Here is a 12,373-nt window from a genome sequence, read left to right on the forward strand (position 1 = left end):
GACAGATTCGAAATTCAAATGTAATATTTTTTTATAATTAAGTGTAACAGTATTTATGGCCAGACTAAGTATATGACAGTACATACGCAGTACAGATCAAGTTAACAGGTCGATCACTTTAACCCAAAAATACGGATTGCTACGCAAATTACAATAATGTATTGTAAAGGATATTTTATAGATACTTATTTCGATTGCATCAAATTTTGTCTACTTGTTTTGTCAAACTGAAATGTCTCTTAAACATAATGCTTTTTAACTACTGAAATATTTTTGGATCAATTTCCGGGCATTTTTTTTTTGATAAATCTTGACGAAAACAAATCGTCTGGCAGGATGCAGACCTCCTTGCTCTTTTAGACAATTGATCAGTGAAACAGATGTAAATACATCTGCCCCATACACCAAACCGTTTTTTTACTGCATTAATAAGGGGACATAATTAAAAAGATGGTCAACATGCATTAATACAGTATTTACTTATGTATAATTTAACTTATAAATAAATAACAATAATGATTACTTTATGAATGACTAGCTTTTCACCCCGGCTACGCCCTTGGAAGAAATTAAAATCGATCCAATAGTTTTGTACAAACAGAAACTCAAATGTTAGAAATTTATAATATTTATATACAAAAACGAACTAAATAACACACGTACGTATCATATAAATTTAAATTAAAGTTAAATTTATGTACCCTTTCCTTATTTCAACACATTAAATCATAACAAATAAATCATAGTAATCATGAACCGATCGCCACGCCGTTGAGTACATATTCCATTCAAAGAAACAAAGATACTCCACATCGCAACGCATAAATTACAAAACAAAGTACAGACAACAAATTAAAAACACAAGACGAGCCAATACCTAGCTGGGAGCAACCTAAAATGTTCGAGGCGACCACAAAATTCAATTTACACGTACAGAAAAGCTTTCCTAGACGTGCAAAATGAAAACATGCTTCGGGAAAAAATGGGGGGAGCAGGAATTAAACTTGGGCGGAGGGTGGAAGACGCTAGATGATTAATTATAAGTTTGTGTGTGTGCGCCGCTCTGTGTGCGATCGGGTCTTATTAATTGCGTTCCTTCGTTCAATTTTTATAAGGACTTTTTGCGATATGCCGGTTTGGGTTATGCGTTGGGTGTAGAATTTGGTTTTTGAGTATATGAGAATGATGTCTATGATTTACCATGTAAAATGGTTTGTGTAAGCTTGTATGGAGACTCAATAATTAATGTGCATTTATTGAAATTTTTTAAATTTAAAAAAAATACAGAAAATATGGAATATAGATTAGGAGGTGGGATTGGCGTGTTTGGCGGAAGACGCAGGTTCGAGTCCCGCCTCATGATCGATTTATTTCTCTCTATTATCTTTTTTGAATTTTATATGATCTTGCAATGTGGTTTTTTGATAAATGTGTTGAAATAAACAAACAGAAACATTATTATTCATTATGCGATTGTTTCTTTTCTTGAGTTTCTGAGTCTGAAGGTTCAAAAGGTTTTATGAAATTAAATGTAGTTTTTCTGAAATTTATAAATCGCTACTAATTTAACAAATGTAAAAATTAACTCCGCGTGTTTGACTCTTCGTCACGTCTAAAGCACTGAACCGGTTTGAATGAATTGATACATATACAGTTACAGAACTAACACAAATGTTAGTTAAGACATGGGTTAGTTTTTATCCCAAAAATCACACGGTTAATGAAACTATACGAGTAAAGCCACGGGTGCACAGCTAGTTCTAGATATAACTAATAAATAGACTGATCTGCATAACACAAGTTTACAAAATCGTTACTTAAAAAAACAAATACGAAAAATGAAAAAAAAAATAAAAACAATAATTAAAAACTTATTGATAACATTGACACTTGTACTCGACAGCTCTGTGACCTGGTTCAAATTAAGTTAAGCCCTTCATGTGAATGTATTTCAGTTTTACTTTAAAACAGCATACGTGTAACGCTATTATTTAATTTAATTCCGCGGGTTTGTGTGCTACTAATGCAATACTAGTAGTATCATTGTATTATCTTGTGTTTGATTTTACGAGAGTAATATACATTTGTTCATTTACTAGCGGTCCGCCCCGGCTTGGCCTGTGGTACAGATATAGCCTACAGCCTTCCTCTATTAATCGACTAACTAAAACTGATAGAATTTTTCAAAACGGACCAGTAGTTCCTGAGATTAGCGAGTTCAAACAAACTCTTAAGCTTTATAATATTTGTATAGTTTCATGGGGAGTCTCCCCGTGACCACGCTCGCTGTAAAGTATCCGAAACGTCGGGTTAAATAATATGAATAAATCGCGTTTAAACCCGTTAAATAGTCTTCAATTTCTAGTAACTTTTTCTACACTTTTATTGCGTAACAGTTTCTGCTTAAGTTTATAACAGACCGGCCGTTAGGTCTGTACGGGGATATGGACAAATTAAAACAGGCTATAAAAGTCACAGATAATGTGGTTTTTCTACTGGCAAAAGTTTCTTTTTTAAATCGGTCCAATAGAACCAGAGATGGTACCCCACAACGTGACAAACTCACAAATTCCACCTCTTTATACTATTAATATAATATATTTCATATTCTATAAACTTTCGACTTTCTAACGAAAACAATTGTTAATTAGAAAAAGCACTTACCTCTATAGACATCCATACACTCTGTACCTTAACATCTCTGATGAATCGATTTCAGTGCAACTTTATTATTCGAAAGCGTATCCTCAATAACCCTACTAAGACTGTTACATGAACCTTATTCTAAGAGCACTAAGATTCATTTCAAAACATTATAACAGCATCAAATAAAAATAGATTACGCAACGCAACAAAACAATTTCCCAACAAATTTCAATCTGTCCTAAAAATAGGCGAAATAAATGGAATAATGTATACAAAACGTCTCGTCTGTCTGTCACAGAAATACGCTGGCCTTATAACCCACTCGTAGGACGCGAGCAGGGCTGCCACCTTCGCGATTAATTGAAGAATTAATTAAGGTATTCTCAAACCCTTAGTTTATATGGAAAATGTGTATTTTTTATTATATACAGATGGATAAACAATCAAATGTTATTACAATACGCCTCAAGAAAAAGAAATTCGGTTTGGCTCAAAATACTGATGACCTGACCTGACAAAATACATCACAAGGGCGCAGAAAGATTGACCAGGCTTGATCTAATTTTGTTTCTTCCTTTGCTAATATTGAAGGAAAGTTCGTAGTCCTAGCCCATGTAACTATGTATTCGTTTCTTTTTATTGTATGCAATGTACTACATTTATTTGAAATACAAAAAGTACCGAGTGGCAGCCCTAGCCGCGCTTGCTTGAACAAAACCCGCTAAACGTAGCAAATGAAACTGATTGTTTTAACGTCTTTTTTATGATTCTGTTTGTCGTCTATTTTATTGGCAAAGTTTTATATTTTTCGACTCATTCGTTTTGTGAGAACATTAACCGTGCTGAGTATTTTTAGTTTCTCTGTATAATTTTCATTCGACTATTACGAAATGAAAAATTATTAATACTAGCTGCGCCGTTAATATAAAAAAAAAATATAATAATGAAGCAATCTACCCCGGCTTCACCCGTGGTACGCTTTTCTCTCCATAATCCTTCCTTGGGCCTTAACAATAACGTTATAAAAATTTTAACCGAATCGGTCGAGCCGTTCTCTAGTATTAGCAGGACATTTGGACGAATCGTTTTTATTTATATGAAACACAGTATTCGATTATATAAAAATTATAAAATATAACCTTAACACTTGTATTAATTAAAAAATAACGCTGCTGTAATGGCGGGTATTTAATCATTAAAATTATAACTTAGCAAAATTCAGAATATAAAGCTCATGTTTAATTTATGGTTATTATTTTAATTTTTCTTGAGCTAGACGTTGTTGTTAGGGAGCTTTTACACTGACCATAGATATATCTTATGTATAGATATTTCTAGAAAACGAGGTTTAATCGAGGGTAGTATGAGATTATAGCACTATTTAGGAATTACCAAAGATTGTTAAGTTCAATTACTATAATAGTCAATGAAAATAACAAATTCAGCTCAAAATACAAACACTTCTTTTGGCCCATACCCCAATACATCTCCAAGAATCCCGCTAGTATCTGGTCCCGGAAGCAGACCTGGGACTAATCACATGTCCCCGGGGAATGTTAATTACGTATAGTACTTGTTATTTGATAATAAGGCTATATTGGCTCTTAGGATCGCAGTCTAAGCTTAATAAGCTATAATGTACCGCCTTTGACCGAATATATTTCGCTAATGTCAACCCTTAGTGGGTACAAGCTGGGGGTATGGGGGTATTCTTGGGGTATGGGGGTTGATCGTAATGCTATACGACTTGGTAGTGTAATATTTTATTCTTCCGTGATGCAATTAGTGTATTTGTCTCTGTGCCCTTGTGGGGTATGGGGCAGTTCTTTATATCTGCTTTTTAACCGATTTAAAAAATTTAATATTGTGAGATATGTAGTTTTTAGATTGTTAGTCTATAACAGGTTCTAAACACATGTGCCGAAGTTCATAAGTGTATGTTTGTCTATTTGTTTGGATGTATGTTTGTCGACACGTAACATAAAAACTGTATGTTGCTAAATAATATAAACTAAATTATTTTCTTTCAGTTATGGAGTACCATCCAACTTAGGAAATCAATAATCAAAATTCAAATTCAAATTCAATTTTTTTTTTGTTTTTGGTACACTAGTACTTAAAATAATTTTAGTTTAAAAAACTAGTAACATACGCTACATAAATAATGTATAACTAGTGAAAAATAAATAAATAAATTAGGAAATTATTGAATCCTGACTATCCTGTCCTATCCTAATCAGGATAATAGAATAAAATCATGAAATTGAATTATCACCGATCTATCTATCTAATAAGTGTTCGAAGTTTTAAGATCTATCCATTTAAAGTGGTTCAAATAAACCAATGTTTTAAATATACAATCATTGTTGTCTATTTTTCACCCTAAACCCACATAGGAGGCCTGTATCCCAGCTGTGGGAACGTGTATGGGCTGATGATGATGTTGTCTATTATTGTATGAACCTATGCGGAGCTGTGTGTAATATTTGTATTAATAGGCTAATGTGCTGTACGAACATCACCTATAAGAACGGATGCCTGGTAGAGATGGCTTTTAGCCATAAGGCCGCCATTTGCATAGTAGTTTTAAGTTGCTTTTGTTTATCTCTGTTGTATATTTTGTATGTGTGCATAAAGAATAAATAAATAAGAACATGTAAAAACCACATTTATGCAAATAAAGATTATTATCATATATCATTTAACAGTGACACACAAACATACATGCGAACAAAGCTTGTCAAAATAAAGCAAAATGGCTTACAAGAAGACCAGTGTAAACGCGCTCTAACCACTCCGTCTACACGTTTTGTCGTTCGCGGCACCAATTTAAAATTTTATTTCCCGCTTGACCCAAAGGGGTAGGGGGTGGGGGGGCGGTCTCATTATGACCAATTTTGCCCCACTGTTTTTCCTGCCATTGTCTCAGCGATGGCTCATTTCTGTCCACTATTCAAACTTTTGTGAGACGCTTGAACGCAATTTCTTGGGGACTGACGTCCTCTGATTGGTTTTAATGTTTTATTTAGGACCAGCTTATTGCCCGCGGGTTTGCTCGAAGTATGCGCGGTACATTTTTTGCTGGTGCAGATTAATCATTCAATCGTTGGCATTAACGTTATGAGAATTTTTTAAAGAATAGAAAAAAAATAATTTAGCGAAAGAAGCATATCCCACCTAGTGATAATTTTTATTCTTTTTTATATCTCATTTATAAACCATTCGTATGCTATAGAACTAAAAATAAAATAAATGAAATTATGTTTAAATATAGCCTATATCCAAATTCATAGACTAGCTGAAACTCATCAAATTCGGTTCACTCCATTCCAACCTAAAGCCGTTTATAGGGGCCACAATACAGGCAATAGTGTGTATCTTCCTGGAATATATATGGGACCAAATACAGGCAGCAGCTTTCAAATAAAAAAAAATCATCAAATTCTGTTCACCCAGTAAAGAGATATGCGGTAACAAACGCAAAAACAATCGATTCGATAACCTCTTTTTATGAAATCAGTTCATAGCTACTAATCAAGTAACAATCTTATATTTTCCCAAACATACACTTATTCTGACTAACAACAACAGAATGTTACGCACACTGCTATAAAAACTTAGCGTAACTTAATATTTTCACTTAGCGCAACTTACGTGTAACATACAGGCTCTGTTTTGTATATTTTACAAATTTTCTCAACTTCATCCGCATACTCATTATTCAAATATATATATTTAACTAAAATATTTACAGAAATAACAACTCTGGGCTTGGTAAAGTCGATCTTGCAATTTTCTTAATATACATAATATAATCTACACTAATATTGTAAAGAGGAAGAACTTGTATTTATGTCTGTTTCTTTGTAATGGATAAACTCAAAAACTACTGGACAGATTTTAAGAAATCTTTCACCATTAGAAAGTTGGAACTTCACTGAATGACATTAGCTTGACATATCACATATGTGTACCACGGGCGAAGCCGGGGCGAACAGCTAATGTTTAATATTTTGCATTTGACTGTCCCGTTTTTGATGGAACTTGCACTGTTTCCTTTATAAGGAGAATAAAAATATATAAGTCACCATTCTACGGTTTAGTAGTAAAGCTAAAAAGTAAAAAGATCGATATTTAAATAATTAACAAAAAATATGAATTAAGCTATTTAAAAATAAAAATGCTTTTGTATATTAATTATGCGATACATTTAAATAAAATGATAACAACTCTTAACTACATTGGTACTCGAAACATAAACTAAACCATCAAACAATACCCAATAGCTAGCTCGTATTAAAACATAAATTTAATTCCCAATTGTTAACTGTTCAATCAAAACATAATCCCCAAGAAACCCCCCAAAAAGGGGGGTCAGCCGGGGCAATTTAACGTGGCCCGCTGTATTGATTCCAAGCATTCTTTCACACAGGCGCATCACACCCAACCCCTCAGATCAACCCCTATTCGGTTATGAGCTAATGAAAATATAGCGCTCCTTTTTAGATTTTAAAATTATTCTTTTTTCGAATTTCAAATTGTTCGATGGATTATGCTTTTATTTATGGTCGTGTATGGCTTTTATTTTTGAGTTTCGAACGTAGCGTTCCATGGTTCGAATTTTAAAATTGCAGTTTCATTTCTAGATCAGTCTGGTAGCTTGGATTTTTATTTTTCTATTCCAATTATTTACATTAAATTATAGCTTAGTCTTCTTATTCACTGGGTTTTAATCATTTTATCTTCTTTAATGTATTATAATTGAGATAAGTTGCATAAAATGAAAAATAAAAAGGATGCCATAACAAAATCCTTTTATTGGAATTGCGTTAATAAAAAAAGGCCACAAACACACGAAACCGCAAACCCTTCAAACGTACTGTTTGCTGAAGTCCACATTTTCATACGAAACGTAGAAATTTTGCTTTTAAAAAGTAATATCAGTTGAGAAGTTAGTTGAAAACTAGTTGAACGAAAACAATGAAAAGCAACAGGTTTTATATATATCTACGTTATGTTGCGCTGTCTGTCTGGGAATTGTGCCTTACGTTAAATACGTACTTATTGACCGAGTTTGGTCGGTCTGTACGTTTATAGGTAGGTATGTGGATTTCCTGGATCTTTCTGTGTGTGGTTTTGTTTATTTTGTAGATTTTGATATGACGTTTCGAGGTTTCATAATTTAACTATTTGGTATAAGTGTATTTCTTGTTCCGCGTTTTTAATATTCTATATATTTTTAATACTTTAAGTCAAAATTTTATAACATAAAACAATAATTCTGTTTTCGACAAAATTATTGTTTTATAGCAAAAATACGTTCTCTCCGTCTCTCCTTTCTCTTAGTTGATACTAAATATCTATATAATTAAAAATGAATCACCGAAAACCTCGATAACGGCTGGACCAATTCGGCTAAATTTTCTCTACATTTTGATTAGGCACAGGAAAGGTTCCAATAATGAGAAAAAACGTACCACATGTGAAACAGGGGCGAACCCTAGTTATGTATACATTGCAACATAAACTTATCACTAGATGTGATAAAATTCTGAAAATTCACATCTGAAACCTGTTCATCTTAAAACGACAAAGGTCAAAGTTCCGTATAGTTTTGTAAGTGCAGGGAAACAAACAAAAACTCGAACCAGACACCGCTATCAACAGGTCTGTATATACAAGACTAAGCAGTCTGTCTGTCGTACACCGTACTACAAGGAAACAGTTATGTGCCCCTTGCAATTGTAATAAAAAACATTTTTATTATACTATACTAATAATATAAAGCTGAAGAGTTTGTTTGTACGTGGTAATCTCAGGAACTGCTTGACTGATTTCGAATGTTCTTTCATCGTTGGATATAGACGTGATGGGGTGTTATAAGCTATGTATGTAAATTAATGTATTTATAAATTTTAAAAATGTGTTTCACTTAAAAGATATTATAATCATGTAACTGAGTATCAGTTCAGTATCAAGTCCTCATAAATCATTAATTACGGAATGAAAATAAGCAAAATTTTACGATTTTATGAAAATTTTAACATTCCTGATGATTATTTGAATTACATTATACCATTGACGCCAACCCTGAAACGCTAATAACAAAATTTTCCATTCAATTTTCATACGGTAATCGAACGCGCGTTCAAAAACATTCCACATTCGAAATTCGAAACTGACATCTGTCATTTGAAATTTTCAAAACGCCGCGAAAAGTTCCCGCTGCCGCCTATTGAACGCGCGAACAAAGGCGACTTTCCGCCACGGGATAGTTTTACATTTTGAGCTAACTTCGACGAAATTGTTTAACGAAACGTGTATTCAATTAAAGTTCAAAACCACGAGGCTGTATTCTTGTTCATATTTAAATGGCTTTCAAACTTTTTAACACTATATTTGTGACGGCCATGATTCTGAATGCTTTTGAATTGTCATCTAAAATGGAGATCGTTTTAAATTCGAAAGTGGAACGACTTTGAATGTATTCTGTTTCTTTTATAACTACATCTTAACTTTGTTTGTATATCGTTACATTATTAGCCCCTCCTTTTACATGTAACTACAATCTAATCAAACCAACGCAGAAAATCAATAAGATGGAGGCTACATAACAATAGTAGAGTACATTTTAATAAATAATAAAGCAATGCATGCGACAAACGAAAACCGATGCGAACTAATTAAAAACATCAATTTCACACGGCCACGGGGGAACATCTCGAGCGCACACACACACAGCGCGCACACACACAACGCACACTACGATTAAAAATAAGATCCGGACCATATCCGCGAGAGAATGGAGGCGATGGGGTTAGCGAGGATGTTGTAAGTCGCAATGTGGTTTTGCTTTTTATGATTTTCTATATACATAGTAGGGTAAGTAGATCGATAGGTTGAAATTACTGCAGTGAATGTAGCTATTACTATTGTTATCTAATGTAGTGTGAATTTTGTTTATATTTACTATAGAATAACTAAACGACTATAACCTAATTTAATAACCAAGTGTGTTATTTAATATTGATTTTATTTGAAACCTTTTAGTATTCAGTCAATTTTCATGTTGCATAAATACTAAAATTTATCGTTCTATAACCTCTTATATATAACATACATTCCACTAGTATTTTTCTTCACATCTACTACTCATTACTTATATTACTATTCTTTGTTTTATATCCAGCAACACTAAATAATATAAAGAAGCAGCTAACAATTAACAAATATGGAGCTACATCAGCCGAGCGTTCACGCGTGGGTCGCTTCTAGAAGTTATCCGGGGGGAGACGGGTATACACGGATATCTTAAGGTGGAGCGAGACGGAGCTGCCGCCAATTGATCCGGGGGAAACAGGGGGACCGAAATTTGACAGCGATTGAAATTGCTAGGAAATTATTGGCGATTTTTTGTTATGACGGACCTTTTTGGTGCTTTGCGGAATTAGCATTTGTCTGCGTTCCAGGATTTGAATTTAGAATGAGCCATTGCATAATTTGCGAGTTCAATAATTTGAATTTGGAATTCTTTTAGAATTAATGAGAGAGCCGGAGTTCTTTTGGTGCTGTTAACGTGTATTTTACTCGTATAAATATATCACCTTTATACAGATTAATAAGATAGTTAGACGAGACTAAGATGAAATGTAATTGTTACGTAATGTGACATTTTAAAACACGAATGCTACTAGACAGTTCATTTGGTAAATCGAATTTTCTTTTAATACAATGTGTTGTAAAATAATTACCAGCTTTAATATTCTTAATTAAATATTAAGTTAATTAGGTGTATGTTTCAAGTGTATTCTATACCCTTAGTATTCCGAACACAGGGCGTTTAAGCAAAGCCTAAGCCCCGTTTAATTAACACTGTATGGGATTAAGACAAAATATCGTCTAAAATCTAAGCTGATTTTCTTCTATACCTTTAAAGTTTCAGAGTAAAATATTGCATGAAAGCGTCAGTACTTAGTGTCGATTTTAAAAATTGGTAAAAACTTACTCATTCAATAAAGTATTTAAAGAGCAATATAAAGATGTCACCTATAAAGTGTCTAGACGGCAATTAGAAAAAAAATTGAATGGTTCTTTAATTCGATATTTTACGTATATATTTCTAAAGATTGAAAAATGGACGCTAAGACAAGAGTATAAGATAAATAAATGAATCTTTAAAAAGATTTGTCTTATGCCTTACTAGAAAAAAGACAGGCGAAAGATGTAATTAGTGTAATTCTTCATACCTTCATCATAATATCAAAGTATTTCTCAAATCTTGGCACTATTAACCGTATCCTATAAATGTAAAAACTAAGCTCTATATTCAAAAACCAACACGTATTCCAATTCCAAATTTAAATGTAAACTCAGTTTTAAAAACAAAGCAGTTCCATATGAAATTTAAAATATTATTTTAATCTGTGGTCTAGACTAAACTCATCGATGACATAAGTATGCGCATTTCCTTTTTAAAAATTTGATAGGGGACCACCCTCTCCCGGTGGCCAGTTATGATATTCTTATTTTAAAACCGCTCGAGGCGTTCGGATTCCGCCATTAAGATTGTGTGTGTGCGCTTTTATGGTCGTCCAAATGTGCACACTGTCTAAGACTACAAAAGATTATTGAAAAATTTATAGGGCATTTTTCTAACCTGAATTTCTTGCGGCGCTCGCCCACGTCTGCATTTCAGTGACCTAATTAAAATTGCTAGAATTCGTTAAACAGTATTTCTAAACGGCAAGGCGTCGAGCTTAACTCAGCTTAACCATGAACTCGAAAGTCATAAATAAAGCATTTACATTTCATGATACAATATGGTAACTCAAATTATAGTCATTGAAAGGAGCCCGTGCAACGAAAAGAAAAACCGAACCATATAAATAGAAATAAAATTTTTAACTCTATTCATATTTCGAATGGCGTTTTTAAATTCGCTCGGCTATGACGTCTTGAATAATAAAATGAAGTAATTGTTGGTGGCCAGTACGCTGCGGGAGGATTTCGGAAGCGTTTGCCCCCTCGGTGAATTTAAAAAAAATAAGAAAATTTCGGTGGAGCGTGATATTTTTAAAATAAGAATCTCCGTGGCATAATTCCGTGGAGATTTTAAAATAAGAATAGTTTCGCGATACCCGGCACCTCCCTCGTCTGGAGTTCGGGATAGTGGCCCGTTTGATATTGTGTTTACCTTCTAGTAACTCGCCTTATTTCCTTACGACACTCTTAAGTATCGACATTTATGCGTTTATAGACTTATTATTGTTCTGAACAACATGTTGTACCTTTCTTTTACTAAATTTATATCGAACCATCACATAAACTCACGTAATTAACGAATTTTCTTTATCTAATATTCATAACATTAAACTACATATAATATAGAAATAAAGATTAATTCTACGATTCCAATGCGTTCTAAATACAAATGAATACAATACAAAGATCCGTTTATTAGTTTTTGGACGTCCGACGTTGGAATATGATTTATTTTCAGTCTTGCCAGTGGCTGGCCAGACTGAATGGGGCAATAAGAATTCGGGGTCTAGATTCGGGTGGTTCGGGCATATTCGGGGGGTGGTGGGGGCTTGATGAGAGAGGTTTTTCGCAGGATTCCGTTAGCTGGGGGCAATGACCGGCGCAGTCGATACTTTCTCAATGTAATTGGATCTTTTAAAATTCCATTAATGGCTATTGACATCGGAATAGGTTTTGAATTGTTGTT

The 12,373-nt window shown here is 33.5% G+C and overlaps 1 protein-coding gene across 1 annotated transcript in view; it reads left to right on the forward strand.

Moving 5' to 3' along the window:
- The window catches only part of LOC119837992 (mushroom body large-type Kenyon cell-specific protein 1), a 168,967-nt gene that overhangs the window by 44,452 nt on the left and 112,142 nt on the right, over window positions 1-12,373 (forward strand). The gene's annotated exons all lie outside the window — the stretch shown is intronic.

The sequence above is a fragment of the Zerene cesonia genome, chromosome 29 (assembly GCF_012273895.1).
Source record: "Zerene cesonia ecotype Mississippi chromosome 29, Zerene_cesonia_1.1, whole genome shotgun sequence".
NCBI lineage: Eukaryota > Metazoa > Arthropoda > Insecta > Lepidoptera > Pieridae > Zerene > Zerene cesonia.